At 36.6% G+C, this 17,056-nt stretch overlaps 1 protein-coding gene across 1 annotated transcript in view; it reads left to right on the top strand.

The window, feature by feature from the left end:
• Positions 1 to 17,056, top strand: part of LOC101398993 (A disintegrin and metallopeptidase domain 3-like) — a 123,793-nt gene that overhangs the window by 72,108 nt on the left and 34,629 nt on the right. The gene's annotated exons all lie outside the window — the stretch shown is intronic.

Below are 17,056 nucleotides of genomic sequence, written 5' to 3'. Positions count from 1 at the left end.
TTGTTATATCTTTCTAGAAATTTAATTTTTTATCTTCAAATACTGGATATCTTTATTTCTAAAGTTGATTTCTGTTTTAAAGTCTATTTGGCCGGATACATCCATATATCTATATCTATGCACACACTAGCTTCCTGTAATTAGTATTTCTCTGATATCTCTCTATTCTCATTTAGTTTTTCTGTATAAGTTCAGTATCTACATTGGATTTTAATTTATTATTCAGTTTGTCTTTGATTTTAAGATTATCCCCTTAAACACTATTGTGATTAATATTTTTGCATATTGTTTTAATTAACTCAAGTCCATAGTTTATTCAGATTTCCTTTATTATTTTTTTATTTTTTTTTAATTTTTTGTTTATTGCAGTAACATTGGTTTATAACATTGTAAAAATTTCAGGTGTACATCATTATACTTCTATTTCTGCATAGATTACATCATGTTCACCACCAAAATACTAATTACAACCCATCACCACACACATGTATCGAATTATCCCTTCCACCCTCCTCCCTCCCCCCTTCCCCTCTGGTAACCACCAATCCAATCTCTGTCTCTATGTGTTTGTTTATTGTTGTTATTATCTACTACTTAATGAAGGAAATCATACGGTATTTGACCTTCTCCCTCTGACTTATTTCACTTTGCATTATACCCTCAATGTCCATCCATGTTGTCACAAATGCCTGGAAAACATAGGCAGTACGCTCTTCGACATCGGTCTTAGCAACATCTTTTCAAGCACCATGTCTGACCGGGCAAGAGAAACAATAGAAAAAATAAATAAACAAATGGGACTACATCAAACTAAAAAGCTTCTGTACAGCAAAGGAAACCATCAACAAAACGAAAAGACAACCTAACAATTGGGAGAAGATATTTGCAAACCATACATCTGATAAGGGCTTAATTTCCAAAATATATAAAGAACTCATGCATCTCAACAACAAAAAAACTAACAACCCAATTAAAAAATGGGCAAAAGACCTGAACAGACATTTCTCCAAAGATTTCCTTTATTTTTCCCTAATGGACTTTTTCTGTCCCAGGATCTCCTCCAGGATACTTCATCCTATTTAGTTGTTATGACTCCTTATGCTCCTTTAGACTGCATAGTTTTATAATTTTATTTGTCTCAAAATTTTTATTTTTATGTTTTTTTTGCCACATTTGTTTTTTAGTTAAATTTTTGTTGATTTCCTTTGACCTGTTTTGTTTTCCTTTCTTCCATTATTTCTTTCACTAACTCAGTGGATATATACTTTTTATTTCCCTTTAGTGAATATCCTTGAATTTTTACCATACCTATTTATTTATTATTATTACCTTAAACCTATCTAAGGTTTAACCATATCTGGGCCACCTTCCCCCAAAATAACAGGGTTCACAACCCAATTAGCTTACATAATATTTTTGTAAATATTTCATTTCTATCATCTTTAATCTTTACATTAGAAAGTACTATGAAGACTTTATTCAGAAAATAGTTGCTTTATTTTATCTACTATTCCTATTGTTTATTAGTGGGGTTTTTTTGCATATCAATGTTTCCTTCTGACAATTTCTTTTTAAGTTATATTCTATTCCTTAAAATATACTTTTAGACAGTTCTCTGCCCACTTTGCTTAACAATAAATATTTATGCCATTGTCATTATTTAATTGTGATATATAATACATGTGAAATATATACATGAAATATGGGTGAAGAGTGTAATGAATAGATAATTAACAAGCACCTAGATAATTTGCACTCAGGTCAAAGCAAACCTTACCTCTGCCAAAGAAGTTCTCTGTATGTGCCTTATCAATCACATGCCCATTCCTTCCAACCATGGCTTAGAATAATGTAATAATTTCAGTGCTTTACTTTTCATCATAGTTTTTCTTCCTATTTTTGCATCCTTACACAATATAGTTTGGTTCACTGTTTTCTACCTTTATATAATTTTCAATCATATGGTTTATATCACTTGGTAACTTGGTCTTTCATTCAATATTCTACTTGAAAAGTTCATCAGTTTTTGAGTGTAGCTATAGTCCAATTGTTTTGATTGCTTTTAGTATTAATTTTATGAATATGAGAGTTCATTTATATATTCTGTATTGATGAAAATTTAAGTTATTTTCAACTTTGGCTATTAAGATTCATGGAGTTATGACTTTTCTTGCACATGTCTCCTGCTGCATGTGTGCCTGCAATTCTCTAGGTTGTGTGCCAAGAAGTGAATGTGCTGTGTTATGAGGAATATATGTGAATGTAACTTTGAATTGAGGATATCTTACTTACCTTGGGTTTCCTTATGCTTGAATGGTCTTTTCATGTCTTGTACACATTTTCCTATCATTTCATCAGCATTCACTTCTGTAAATTATAAGCAATTTATCATCAATATGGTAGAAGGCTCAGACGTATGCTGTTTATCCACTAAACTAAGTTTTTTTTTTGGCATGAGACAAGTCTTTTGGGAGGACCCCCAGTGATCTAGTAGTTTAGGCGAAGCATTAGGTGGGCTATTTCTGTTTGTTATGGGTGGACAGCCTCCTACTTGTGGAGTTTACAAGTGTCAGAAGCCAATGTCTTTAGAGTGGAACTTCTGGGGGTTAATCCCCCCAATTGTGTTGGACTGTTTCGTAAAGAACTTTTAACAGAATGCAAATATTGGAATCATATCTTTTTTCCACTTAACTCTAGGATAAATTTCTTCAGTTCCAAATTCCAGGAGCCAGTGAATATCAAAGGAAATTCAGGGCCAGTGGATGAAATCAGCTGTGTGGTCGGAGATACCTGCAGTTGCATGGGGTCCTAATCAGACACAGTACCCAATGGCAAGGTTGGAGATGCCTGCAGGTGCATAGGGTCCTAATCAGACACAGTACCCAATGGTGGGGTCGGAGATGCCTGCAGTTGCATGGGGTCCTAATCAGACACAGTACCCAATGGCAAGGTTGGAGATGCCTGCAGGTGCATAGGGTCCTAATCAGACACAGTACCCAATGGCAGGGCCTTTTTCTCACACTCCTTCCTTTATCCTGGACTGCTTTCAATGCTTCTCGTTGCTGAGCTCCACCCAGCTCCATGGAAACTTAGCTGCTTTTTTGGTAATTCAGTATAGTAGTGTGTCAAGAATATTATTTGAATGGGAGTCTGTCTTCAGTCATTTACGCTTAAATGAGGTGCAGGGCAGACCAATCAATTTATCAGTGCAGGTCATCATAAAAACATAATGATTGTGACAATATCTACACACTCAATAGTATTTAGCATTTTACAAGAATTGGTATAATCTAGAGATGACACATCACTGTGGGAGTCCAGAGCAGTAAAACTGTGCTCTCAGCCTTACCTGATGAAATTGAAATGAATTTGGTCAACTTCCCAGAACTGTATAAAAAAGTGTTAGCAATACCCAGCACACTATACCAAAAGTCATTAGTGGAAAATATTATTTTAATTATTGTTGTCAATCATCCTGGTAGCAATGGTTTCCACTTCTTGTTTAAACCTCAGTAGTATAATGCAAGGCTCTAATTACCCATGACTTCCCCTAGCCAGACAGAAATTTCGTTTTCCTTGTATGCAACATTCTACAACCTTGAAAAGTTTTAGGAGAATAGGCAGTTTTTAGTCTATCCAATCATTACAGAAGTCACCAACATACGTCACAATGAACATATCCAGTCAGTTTATCTATGTGTGTGAGAACCGAGAACAAATTTATCAAATGACAAAGACTAACAAAAGAACAAAAATATTTGAAAGGCATGAAAAAAACAAACTAATAGCCAGATTAGTTCCAGCGTTTAATAAGCTTAAACATACAACCTACACATTTGCAGAACATATCACTGGGCTACAAAATCCCAATCTATCTATTTATTTATTTATAAAAATATTAATGACTTTTTTTAGTACAGTATTAGACTCACGGAAAAATTGAGCAGATAAAGCAACAAGTTCTATATACCCACCCCACCCACTATCTCAACTCTAGCACAGTTTTCCTATTATTAGCATCTTATATTAGTGTGGTACATTTATTACAATTAATGAGCCAGTATTGATACTTTATAATAACTAAATTCAATAGTGTACATTAAGGTTCACTCTTTGTGTTATACAATTCTATGGATTTTGGTAAATTCCTAAAGACACCTATTGACCATTACAGTAACATCCAGAATAGGTTCACCACCCCAAAAATCCCCTTTGCTTCACATATTCAGTCCTCCGTCATTTCTCCCTAACTCCTATGTCTATGATCCATTTTGAGTTGATTTTTGTGAAAAAGGTAAGGTCTGTATCTAAATTTTTTTTCCATATGGAGATCCAATTGTTCCAGCAACATTTGTTGAAAAGATTGCTCTTCTTTATTCAATTGCCTTTCTTCTGCTTTTTTCTCTTTGTTAAGGCAGGAATGATGACTTCCAAGCTCTTCATATGTCAGAGCTGAAACCAGAAGTCCCTGAATTTCTCCAATCTCTTTTTCACTGGTTAGCACCTTCAGAATTTGAATGATCCGTTTGTTTTGGGAGTTAGTGGCTATCAGACCCTGCTGATATATTTCTCTAACCCCTCAGGAGCCATAGGCTATCAGCTTTCCCATCTCTCCTCTCTAGGGTCTAGCCCAGTCCCTAGGGAGGGAATGTTTATCAAACCCATGGTAACCAATTTGAACCATCACTTCCACAAAACACACAGAGTCAGCAATTGCATTACCTGAGAGGGAGCACCTTCTTACAATTTGTGTACTAGTTGGCTTGCTTGCCTTATCCTAGTCCTGCCTTTGGTAACCAATCTCCATCATTGCCCCAATGGAGTTTTTCTATTGGTGTTCTTATAAAGTACCCTGCTACATTGAATAGGGCTCACCTTTATGATTATTAGGGTCTATGGAAATAATGATGTGTTACTTCCATGGCTAAGCCATAAAGGACAATTGTGGCATCTGCATTGCTCTGTCTTAGACCACTCACTTTGGGAGAAGTTAGCCACCATGTCATAAGGATACTCAAGCAGACCCCTGGAGATGCTCATATGGAGAGTAACTGAGACCTTATCAATAATCAGCACCAACTTGCCAAATATGTGTGGATGCAACCTTGAAAACACATCCTCCAGGCCAAGTCAAGTGTTCAGATGGCAATTTGTGGGAGACCCAAAACCGTAATTACTCATCTAAGCCATACCCAAATCCCTGACCCAAAGAAACCATAAAATAATAAATGACTATTGTTTTAAGCCAGTAGGTATTTGTTACGAAGCAGTAGATAACACATACCACTTTATGTGTGTCACTCTATATGTCACAAAAATGTTCAAATGTTTTCCTCTAAGGTATTAGGAATTTTTTATACAATTTACATTTAAATATGCAATTCAATTGTAATTTATTGTTATATATATTATACAGATATCAAATTGAACAGTCACAATTTACTTAAAGACTGTCCTTCCCTCACTGCTCTGAATCATAATCTTGGTATAGATCAAGTGAACATTTATAAGTTTTTCTTTTTTTCCCACTCTTTTGCCAATACCACACTACCTTAATTACTATAGACTTTTGTTAATTCATGGAATATGATATTACATATCCCCCAGCATTGTTTTTCTAGTTCATAATTGTCTTGAATATTCTTGGCCCTATGCATTTTGGTATGAACTTCTGATTTGTCTTTTCAGTTTTTGCCAAAAAAGATCAAAAGACATTTCATTGAATCTTTAGATTAATTGGAGGTTAGATAAAATGGAGGTATGTGCCTCCATTTTTTTATCTCTTTTAATTTCTCTCAACATTATTTTCTAGTATTCAGTGTAAAGGTCTTTCACTGATATAGTTTTTAATTTTTATCTCTATGTTTTTTATTTTTGATGGTATTATAAATCATAATAAACATTTGTTTTCTGTTTATTAATAATACATAAAAATACAATAGATATTTGTATTTTAACCTTATTTACAGCAATCTTGCTAAGTTCAATTATTAATTCCATTAGTGTTTCTTTAGGTCAGTGTTATCCAATAGGAATATAATGTGAGCCACATATGTATTTTATATTTTAAATTTTATTTATTTATTTATTTATTTATTTTTAATTTTTAATTTTGTGAGGAAGATCAGCCCTGAGCTAATATCTGATCCCAATCCTCCTCTTTTTTGCTGAGGAAGATTGGCCCTGAGCTAACATCCGTGCCCATCTTCCTCTACTTTATATAGGATGCCACCACAGCATGGCTTGACAAGCAGTGCGTGCCCAGGATCCGAACCTGTGAACCCTGGGTCGCCGAACCGGAGCGTGCACACTTAACTACTTGCGCCACCGGGCCAGCCCCTATATTTTACATTTTAAAATGTACCCACATTTTTAAAAAGTAAAAAGAAACAGGTGAGATTAATTTAATAATATATTTTGACTTAATAGATCTAATATAGTATCGTTTCGACATGTAATCTACATAAAAATTAATATTGAAGTATTTTTTTCTTTTTTATATGTATCTGGTAATATAAGGTATTAATATAATAAATATATATACTCATATACATATATTTTTATAATATATTAATAAGGACAGGAAATTATGGGAATTGGCTCACATAATTATGGAGGCTTTGTCATGGAACTGAACACACACTCACTATGCCCAGGAGTCAGATAAACTGAGGGACGATCCGGGAGGAAAGGAGAGCAATTGCAGACCCAACTGCTCCTTTACTCCATTGAGACGAATTAGCAGATCAACAACTTTGAGTTAATGCTATAATGAGTTTTGACTTTTGTGGATGTTAAGATGGAATGCATATATTTTGCCTGTGAGATGGACATGAGTCTTTGGGGACCAGATGGTGAAAAGTGGTAGGATAACCCTCAAAGTTTCCCATGTTCTAATCCCCATAACTTGTGAATATGTTATCTTACATGGCAAAAGGGAATTTGAAGATATGATCAAGTTAAGGATCTTGATGTGGGGAGATATCCTATATTATCCAGGTGGGCCCAATGTAATCACAAGTGTCCTTATTAAAGGGAAGCAGGCAGAAGATATTTGAAGATGCTAGACTTATGATTTTGAAGATGGAGGAAGAGTCCATGAGCCAAGGAATGCAGGTGGCATCTAGAAGCTGGAAAAAGCAGCAAAATGGATTTTCTCTAGAGCTTCTAGGAGGAATGTAGAACTTCCAACATCTTAATTTTAGTCCAATAAGACCTCTTATGGACTTTTGACCCCTATAACTATAAAATAATGCATGTATGTAGTTTTAAGCAACTCAGTTTATGGTAATTTATTATAGCAGAAATAGTAAATGAATACAAGACTGAGCCAATCCTGTGTCCCTTGGGATAGACAAACTCCTTGAATGGATTTAAATATTTCCAGCCAAACAGACTGCAATGTTTCTGAAGAGAACAGCAATTTAGCTATCATAGCCAGCCTAGATTTGATACATTGGGCTATTTTTGGCAAAATCATTTCTGCCAAGACATTTGTAGCAATCTCAGCAGCTGCATTTTGCTGACGTGAGGTGGGGATTTTTGTGAGAGAAACCTAAGTGCCAGAAGGGACCTGTAGGAGGGAATCTATATTCTGAAGTGTTCAAAGGAACAGCTGATGGTTTTCATCAAGAGGATCAATGAGATGATAAATCCAGCAATCAGAGTAGTGGCTATGGGCCTGAGGAAAGTATACAAGAGAGTTTTGTTTTTCCTTAGGTAGGAAATGCAGACCTCCAAATCTAATAAAATGTGTGCAAGGGGAACCATATCAGCGTTCAAAAGTTTATCATGGGCAGCAGCTGTCTGCCTCTGAAGTCAACAAGTTTCAGGTTAAGATTTCCTGATAGAATGGGTATCCAGTCCTTAGGTTAAGGGCAGTAGTGATAGCCTGAGACAAGATCACCAAAGCATTTTAAATTGACAGGGCCAGGCCAAGTGTCCTGTAAATGAGAGCCAAGAATTTAATTTTCCCTCCTCCCATCCTTGACCTCCCAGAGTCTATCTAAGATGTTCTTTCTCCACCTGCCAGAGTTCTTGCTCTTATTTCATGGCCATGTGATCAGTATGACCAGTGTCTACAATAACTACTTTACTCTCCTTCCATCCTCACCATGGCAAACCAGACCATTCAGCTTGGTTCATCCTTAGGTACTTCAGTAGTTTATTTCTTGTATATCTTGTGCCATCTTGGAATATCTCCCATCCACTGATATGTAAACCACAGCAGGATCACCTTGGGAGTTTTGACCTCTTGGCCATATCATTTTTATTCACTATCACCTTGATCCAGCAAGCAAAGATGGCAGTTAAAGAAGCACTGTGTTCATGTCTACCACTCCCTGGCTCTTATCTCCTACCTTTCAGTCTCAGTAGCCTGGTGTCTTGGGAGAGACACGGGAAAGGAATAACAGAAAAATAAGAGGTTTAATTATGTGGTTTGGTTCTTTTAGAGTCAGTCTGAGCTTCCTTCCCAATCTATTTCCTTCCAGGTAATTACCACATTTGGAGATGATACTGCCTGTCTTAAGTGTGTGCTCCACTGGAAAATAAGCCTTGATTGTACAGCTTATCCTTTTTCCAAATTTTATCTTATGAGTACATTTCATCTTTTAATAGCACCTGCTGCTTGTGCACAATGTAGATCATGAAATGTCCAGTGACTTCCTCAGCCAGCTGCCCAGAGCTAAGTACTCTTGGCTCTAAAGTTGGCACCATTGTCTGACTGGAGGTATAATTTTGTCCATTTCAGAGTCTTTGATTAGTATGACTAACATCCTCTGTGCAGAGACAAATTGCTATATTATACCTGGAAAAGGTGTCTATTGCAGTTAATGCCAAGTAGCACTTTCGAGAGGAGAGTAGGGACATGTATGCTGTATTAGCAAGGACTGGCCATTGCCCTGGGATATATGCCCCAGATTTTCCTCTGTCACTTGACTGTAGATGGTAGAACAGGCACATTTGCCAATCTTCCTTGATCCCATGTAGTAGAAATACTAGGTCTTGTTTTGGGGTCCAGTCTGGATTATAGGTGGATTGCAATGGTCTTAGAACACCTGCATGTGTTATAAATTGTATCTGATATCTGAACACACCCATCAGATGGATGTTTTTTCCATTTTTCCTAGAGGTTTTTAAGATTAGCAGTTTTTCTTTTACTTTTTTTAATTTTACAGGTTCAAGTGTTGTTTTCTGTGTATCAGCCCACATATTTGCTAAGGACTTTGCTTGAGTGGCAGGCCCTTGTATCTTGGATTAGTTCTCCAACCTTTTTCACTTAGATATTGGACCATTTCATTCTGGACACTTTGTACACTGTCCCTAGTTTTTCCAATTAGGATGATGTCATCAATATAATGGTAATAATACAGTTTTTATCCAATTCCAACTTTCTCACTCTCAGAAGATCCAGCAATAGCAAATCACATGGGAATTTACTGTAACCCAAGCTACATGATGACAAAGGCAAACTGTTTATGATCCTCTGGATATAGTGGGATGCTAAAAAAGGACTTTACTAATGCCCACCAATGCACACCTGATGCCTACAGTCCGTGACTATGATAATGCCGGGAACTGCCATTGCAGTTGGGGCCACTGCCATATTTGGGTTGCTGTAAGCTGCCATGAGGCACTGTGCACTACTGCCCTTTTTTACTGGTCACGCAGGTTTATTATTAGATGGTAGATTTCTTTGAGTATCCCTGCCTCTTTGATCAAGATGGTGATCTTCTTTCCAGCTCGCTTTTCTCTCCGACAAGCCCCTGTTACTTTCTCCCTCTCCCCTTATGCCAGTATCTTATGCTGCTTTCACGATAAGGATATGGATAGATCAGGGGAGCTACATGATATTCCAATTGTATACTCATCCCACTATCATTGTCCAAATTGTAGCATTTCCCCATTGAGAACATCCCTTAAAATCAAGAGAATTATTACAAATACATAAAATATCTATTCCCACCATATATTCAGTAATATTGGTTACAACTGCTAGGGTATGTGTTGGCCCCAAAGGGCCCACCAGAAATTTATATGATTCCATTTTACAAATTGAGAGTATTTCCAAATCCAGTAAGAACATTCTTTCAACCTCACTCCGGGGAACTTCTTGGTACCATAATGGACTGTGCTGCAGTCCCCAGGAGAGATGAAACAGTTTGGAAACTTGGTTACCATCAGTTCTCCAACACACCTTGACCAGTATATACGACTTTCATTTCATGTGCACGAAGCCCTTCATCCTTGTCTTGTTTGCTGTTGAAGGAGGTAAAATATGTGTGCAGAGAATGTGCCAATCCAAATGGCATAATGTCAGACAGGGGATCGAGGCCCTCTTGGCTTCCTTTTGCTTGCCCACAGTAAACACAAGAGAGACCAGGAATATTCCCGACCACAATCCAAATCTTAAAGTACCATGGCTACTCTGTAGACCAGTAGAAAGAGATAATTTTTCCCAAGGGCAGACCATCAATTTCCTCGTTAAATCCTCTCTGGTCTAATATCCAGATCTACATGGCCTTATGATGCAGACTTGAACTATTGGTTGGTTTCTTTTTCTAGCCATTTTGTTGCAGGGAGTTTTGTTTAGCATTTACCAAAGCTTTGTCCATTCTGGGGAGTTTATTGCCCAGCTCCTGAATACTTTGTGAGAGATTATTCTTGGGACACAAGAGGAGGTTCAGTTGTCTCTGATAGCCTGATTGCACCATTTGAATGAGCTGGTCTGATTTGGATGACTATTTCATCATCTGGGCACTCTTAGTCTTCCTTAAATATCCTGGATTGAGTCACAGTGGACCAAAGAGATGTAGAAGCTTGCTCCAGTGGATTTCAAGGGTATTTATTGGAAAAAGGGAATTCATCTTGGGTAGGTCACTGTTTTATTATGGCTGTAAAGACCTACTGCAATAGGCTGCAATAGGTCTTTACATTTTCTTCCTCCATGTCCATGTCATTAGCCGGAGTGGTCACTGACCAGTGGTGTTCAGAGCGTGAGGCTGGTTCTTAAGTGATCAAGTGACTTCCTAGCCTTCAAATCCAGAAAAACTTGCATAGAACCATAATATGCTCATTGGATGAGCCTAGCTTTTATGATTTTATCAGGCTTTTGCTTAAGTATAGCTCTAATTTCTTTCCTTCCTCATGCATTGTAAGAATGTATCTCAGTAAATTCTGGAGTGACTAACTGCTCTTGATCATCAGGTATTTTTCCATGTATAGTTGCGGCCACCAGCAGAAAAGAAGTGGTTTTACTTTCTTTCTTTTTTTTTTTTTTTTATAATTCTTTCCTTGTTTATTGCAGAAACATTGGTTTATAACATTGCAAAAATTTCAGGTGTACATCATTGTACTTCTATTTCTGCATGGACTACATCATGTTCACCACCAAAATACTAATTACAACCCATCACCACACACATGTACCGAATTATCCCTTTCACCCTCCTCCCTCCCCCCTTCCCCTCTGGTAACCACCAATCCAATCTCTCTCCCTATGTCAATTAAAAAATGGGCAAAAGACCTGAACAGACATTTCTCCAAAGAAGATATACAGATGGCCAACAGACACATGAAAAGATGTTCAAAATCACTAACTATCAGGGAAATGCAAATCAAAACTACAATGAGATATCACCTCACGCCCGTCAGAATGGCTATAATTAACAAGACAGGTTTTACTTTCTTGATACAACAACAACAACGATGATACACTTTCTTTAGCATTACAAGACCACACCCCCACACACATACGCTGATGGAACTCATCAGGAGTCTCAACAATGATGGTCGAAGGCTGTTTGTCCCCAATGTCACTGAAGACTTCAGTGACCAAGTCTGCTTCTGCCTGCTGTTCCTGGCCAGATGATCCATAGGCCCATCTGTCTTTGTATCCACAAAGGCGTTGTGACTTTGTCTTTTGTTTTCAACTCAAAAACTTATGATGTGTCTAGGTGGTCTTCATTATATTTATTTATTTTGGTTTCTTTCTGACTTCCTGAGGTTTTTTTTTTTTATTATTGAGGTCATAATAGTTTATAACATTGTGAAATTTCAGTTGTACATTACTATTTGTCAGTCACCATATATATGTGCCCTTTTACCCCTTATGCCCACCCCGAACCCCCTTCCCCTCTGGTAACCACTAATCTGTTCTCTTCGTCCATGTATTTGTTTATCTCCCATGTATGAGTGAAATCATTCAGTGTTTGTGTTTCTCTGTCTGGCTTATCTCGCTTAACACAATACCCTCAAGTTCTATCTGTCTTGTTGCAAACAGGACAATTTTGTCTTCTTTATGGCTGAGTAGTATTCCACTATATATGTATACCACATTGTCTTCATCCATTCATCACTTGGCACTTGGGTTGCTTCCATGTCTTGGCTATTGTGAATAATGCTGCAATGAACATAGGGGTGCGTAAGTCTCTTTGAATTGTTGATTTTAAGTTCTTTGATAAATACCCAGTAGTGGAATAGTTGAGTTGTATGGTATTTCAATTTTTAATTTTTTGAGAAATCTCCATACTGTTTTCCATAGTGGCTGTACAAGTATGCATTCCCAATAGCAGTATATGATGCTTTTCTTTTCTCCACATCTTCTCCAACACTTGTTATTTTTTGTCTTGGTAATTATAGCCATTCTAATAGGTGTAAGATGATATCTCATTGTAGTTTTGATTTGCGTTTCCCTGATGATTAGTGATGTTGAACATCTTTTCATGTTCCTGTTGGCCATATCTATATCTTCTTTGGAAAAATGTCTGTTCATATTCTCTGCCCATTTTTTGATCAGGTTGTTTGGTTTTTGTTGCTGAGTTGTGTGAGTTCTTTATATATTTGGGAGAATAACCTCTTGGCAGATACATAATTTGCAAATATTTTCTCCCACTTGGTGGGTTGTCTTTTCATTTTGTTCATGGATTCCTTTGCCTTGCAGAAGCTCTTTAGTCTAATTAAGTCCCATTTGTTTATTTTTTCTTTTGTTTCCCTTGCCAGAGTAGATATGGTATTAGAAAAGATGCCGCTAAGACCGATGTCAAAGAGTGTACTGCCTATATTTTCTTGTAGGAGTTTTATGGTTTCACATCTTACCTTCAAGTCTTTGATCCATTTTGAGTTAATTTTTGTCTATGGTGAAAGAAAATGGTCTACCTTAATTCTTTTGCATGTGGCTGTCCAGTTTTCACAACACCATTTATTGAAGAGACTTTCCTTTCTCCATTGTATGTCCATATCTCCTTTGTAAAATATTAGTATACATGTGATTTTATTTCTGGGCTTTGAACTATCTTCCATTGATCTGTGTGTCTATTTTTGTACCAGTACCATGCTGTTTTGATTACTATAGCTTTGTAGTATATTTTGAAGTCAGGGACTGTGATGCCTCCAGCTTTGTTCTTCTTTCTTAGGATTCCTTTAGCTATCGGAGACTTTTGTTGCCCCATATGAACTTTAGGATTCTTTGTTCTATTTCTGTGAAGAATGTCATTGGGATTCTGATTGGGATTGCATTGAATCTGTAGATTGCTTTATGTGGTATGGACATTTTAACTATGTTTATTCTTCCAATCCATCTGCATGGAATATCTTTCCATTTCTTTATGTTATCTTCAATTTCTTTCAGTAATGTCTTATAGTTTTCCTTGTATAGGTCTTTTACTTCATTGGTTAAATTTATTCCTAGATATTTTACTCTTTTTGTTGCATTTGGAAATGAGATTTTATTCTTGAGTTCTCTTTATGTTAGTTCATTATTAGAGTATAGAAATACAACTGATATTTGTAAGTTGATTTTGTCCCATGCAACTTTGTTGATTATTTCTAATAGTTTTCCAATGGATTCTCTAGGGTTTTCTATATATAAAATCACGTCGTCTGCAAACAGCAAGAGTTTCGCTTCTTCCTTGCCAATTTGGATATCTTTTATTTCTTTTTCTTGCTTAATTTCTCTGGCCAAATCCTTCAGTAATGTGATGAATAAGAGTGGTAAGAGTGAGCATGCTTGTCTTGTTCCTGTTCTCAGAGAGATGGCTTTCAGTTTTTCCTCGTTGACCATGATGTTGGATGTGGGTTTGTCATATATGACCTTTATTATGTTGAGGTTCTTTCCTTCTGTACCCATTTTGTTGAGAGTTTTTATCATAAACGGTTGTTGGATCTTGTCAAATGCTTTCTCAGCATCTATTGAGATGATCATGTGGTTTTTAGTCCTCATTTTGTTAATGTGGTATATCACATTGATTGATTTGCAGATGTTGAACCATCACTGTGTCCCTATTGTAAATCTCACTTGATCATGGTGTATGATCCTTCTGATGTAGTGCTGTGTTCAGTTTGCTAATATTTTATTGAGGATTTTTTCATCTATATTCATCAGCAATATTGACTTGTAGTTTTCCTTCTTTGTGTTGTCCTTATCTGGCTTTGGTATCAGGGTGATGTTGGCCTCATAGAATGAGTTAGGAAGTATTCCGTCATCTTCAATTTTTTGGAATAGTTTGAGGAGGATAGCTACTAAATCTTCTTTGAATGTTTGGTAGAATTCCCCAGAGAAGCCATCTGGTCCTGGACTTTTATTTTTTGGGAGGTTTTTGATTACTGTTTCAATCTCTTTATTTGTGACTGGTCTACTCAGATTCTCTATTTCTCACTGGTTCAGTTTTCGGAGGTTGTATGAGTCTAAGAATTTATCCATTTCTTCTAAATTGTCAAATTTGTTGGCACATAGTTTTTCATAGTATTGTCTTATGATCCTTTGTATTTCTGTGGTATCTGTTGTAATTTCTAGTCTTTCATTTCCAATTTTATGTATTTGAGCCTTCTCTCTTTTTTTCTTGATGAGTCTGGCTAAGGGTTTGTCAATTTTCTTTATCTTATCAAAGAATCAGCTCTTAGTTTCATTGATCCTTTCTACTGTTTTTTTGGTTTCAATTTAATTTATTTCTGCTCTAATTTTTATTGTTTCTCTCCTCCTGCTGACTTTGGGCTTTGTTTTTTCTTCTTTTTCTAGTTCTGTTAGGTGTAGTTTAAGATTGCTTATTTGAGATTTTTCTTGTTTGTTAAGGTGGGCCTGTATTGATGTGAATTTCCCTCTTAGGACTGCTTTTGCTGCATCACATATGAGTTGGTATGGTATATTTTCATTTTCATTTGTCTCTAGATATTCTTTGATTGCTCCTTTAATTTCTTAAATGATTCATTGGTTGTTCAGTAGCATATTGTTTAGTCTTCGTGTTTTTGTCACTTTCCCAGATTTTTCCTTGTAGTTGATTTCTAGTGTCACAGCATTATGATCAGAAAGGGTTGTGTTGTTTTTTTGGTGAGGAATATCGGCCCTGAGCTAACATCTGCCAATCCTCCTCTTTTTTTGCTGAGGAAGACTGGCCCTGGGCTAACATCCATGCCCATCTTCCTCCACTTTATATGGGATGCTGCCACACCATGGCTTGACAAATGGTGCATTGGTACGTGCCTGGGATCAGAACAGGTGAACCCTAGGCCACCTCGGCAGAGCGCACGCACTTAACTGCTTGCACCACCAGGCCTGCCCCCTGGTTGGAAAAGATTTTTGATATGCTATCAATCTTATTAAATTTGTTGAGGCTTGCTGTGTTTCCCAACATATAGTATATCTTTGAGAATGTTCCATGTGAACTTGAGAAGAATGTGTATACTGCTGATTTTGGATGGCGTGGTCTATATATATCTGTTAAGTCCATCTCGTCTAGTTTTTCATTTAGTTCCAATATTTCCTTGTTGACTTTCTCTCTGGTTGATCTACCCATTGATGACAGTGGGGTGTTACAGTCCCTTGCTATTATTGTGTTGCTGTTAATGTCTCCTTTTAGGTCAATTAATAGTTGCTTTACGTACTTTGGTTTTCCTGTTTTAGGTGTATATATATTTATGTGTTATGTCCTCTTGGTGGAGTGTCCCTTTTATCATTATATACTGCCCCTCTCTGTCTCTCATTGTCTTTTTTATCTAGAAGTCTACTTTGTCTAAGTATGGCTGCACCTACTTTCTTTTGTTTGTCATTATCTTGAAGTATCATCTTCCATCCCTTCACTCTAAGCCTGTGTTTGCTTTAGAGCAGAGTGTTTCCTGGAGGCAGCATATTGTCGGGTCTTGTTTTTTAATCCATCCAGCCACTCTGTCTCTTTTGATTGGGGATTTCAATCCATTTACATTTAGAGTGATAATTTTTTTGCATGTTTTTATTGCATGTTTTCTGGTTGTTTTGTATTTCCCTTGTTTCTCATTCTGTGTATTTTGGATTGCCAATTCAGTTTGGTGGCTGTCTATGATGGTTTTATCAGTTTTCTCTTTATTTATCATTTGTGTCTCTGTTCTGAATTTTTGTTTAGTGGTTACTGTGAGGTCTGTATGACAGATCTCGTAGATGAGATAGTCCATTTTCTGATAGCCTCTTATTCCCTTAGTCTAGGCAGGTTCCATTCCATTCCTATTTCCCTTTTATGTTGTTGTTCTCACAACTTATTCCATTTTGTGTTGTGAGTTTGTGTTTAAAATGAAGTGATTATATATTTTTTTGATGTTCTCCTTCCCTTTTTCTTTAGAGTTATAATTAAGTGTTTGCTAATCTGTTCTGATAGAATATTGCAATTTTCTGATTTTGTATGCCTATTTATCTCCTTGCACAAGGCTTTGTAAACCCTTTCTTCTTTTTTTTTCAGGTATGAGGTCCTTCTTGATCATATCTTGTGGGGCGTCTTGTGGCAATGAACTCCTTCAGCTTTCATTTATCTGGGAAAGTTTTTTTTATCTCTCCATCATATCTGAAGGATAGTTTCACTGGATATAGTATTCTTGGCTGAAAGTTTTTGTCTTTCAGAATTTTCAATATATCATTCCACTCTCTCCTATCCTGTAAGGTTTCTGCTGAGAAATCTACTCAAAGCCTGATAGAGGTTCCTTTGTATCCTCTGGCTTGCTGCCCTTAATAGTTTTCCTTGTCCTTGACTTTTACCAGCTTTACTAATATATGCCTTGGAGAAGGTCTTTTTACACTGATGTAATTAGGAGTTCT

Source organism: Ceratotherium simum, chromosome 28 (assembly GCF_057802395.1).
Source record: "Ceratotherium simum simum isolate JZ-2026a chromosome 28, ASM5780239v1, whole genome shotgun sequence".
In the NCBI taxonomy this organism is placed as follows: domain Eukaryota; kingdom Metazoa; phylum Chordata; class Mammalia; order Perissodactyla; family Rhinocerotidae; genus Ceratotherium; species Ceratotherium simum.
Note: the sequence above shows the minus strand (reverse complement) of the source record. Positions and strands in the feature narration are given on the sequence as shown.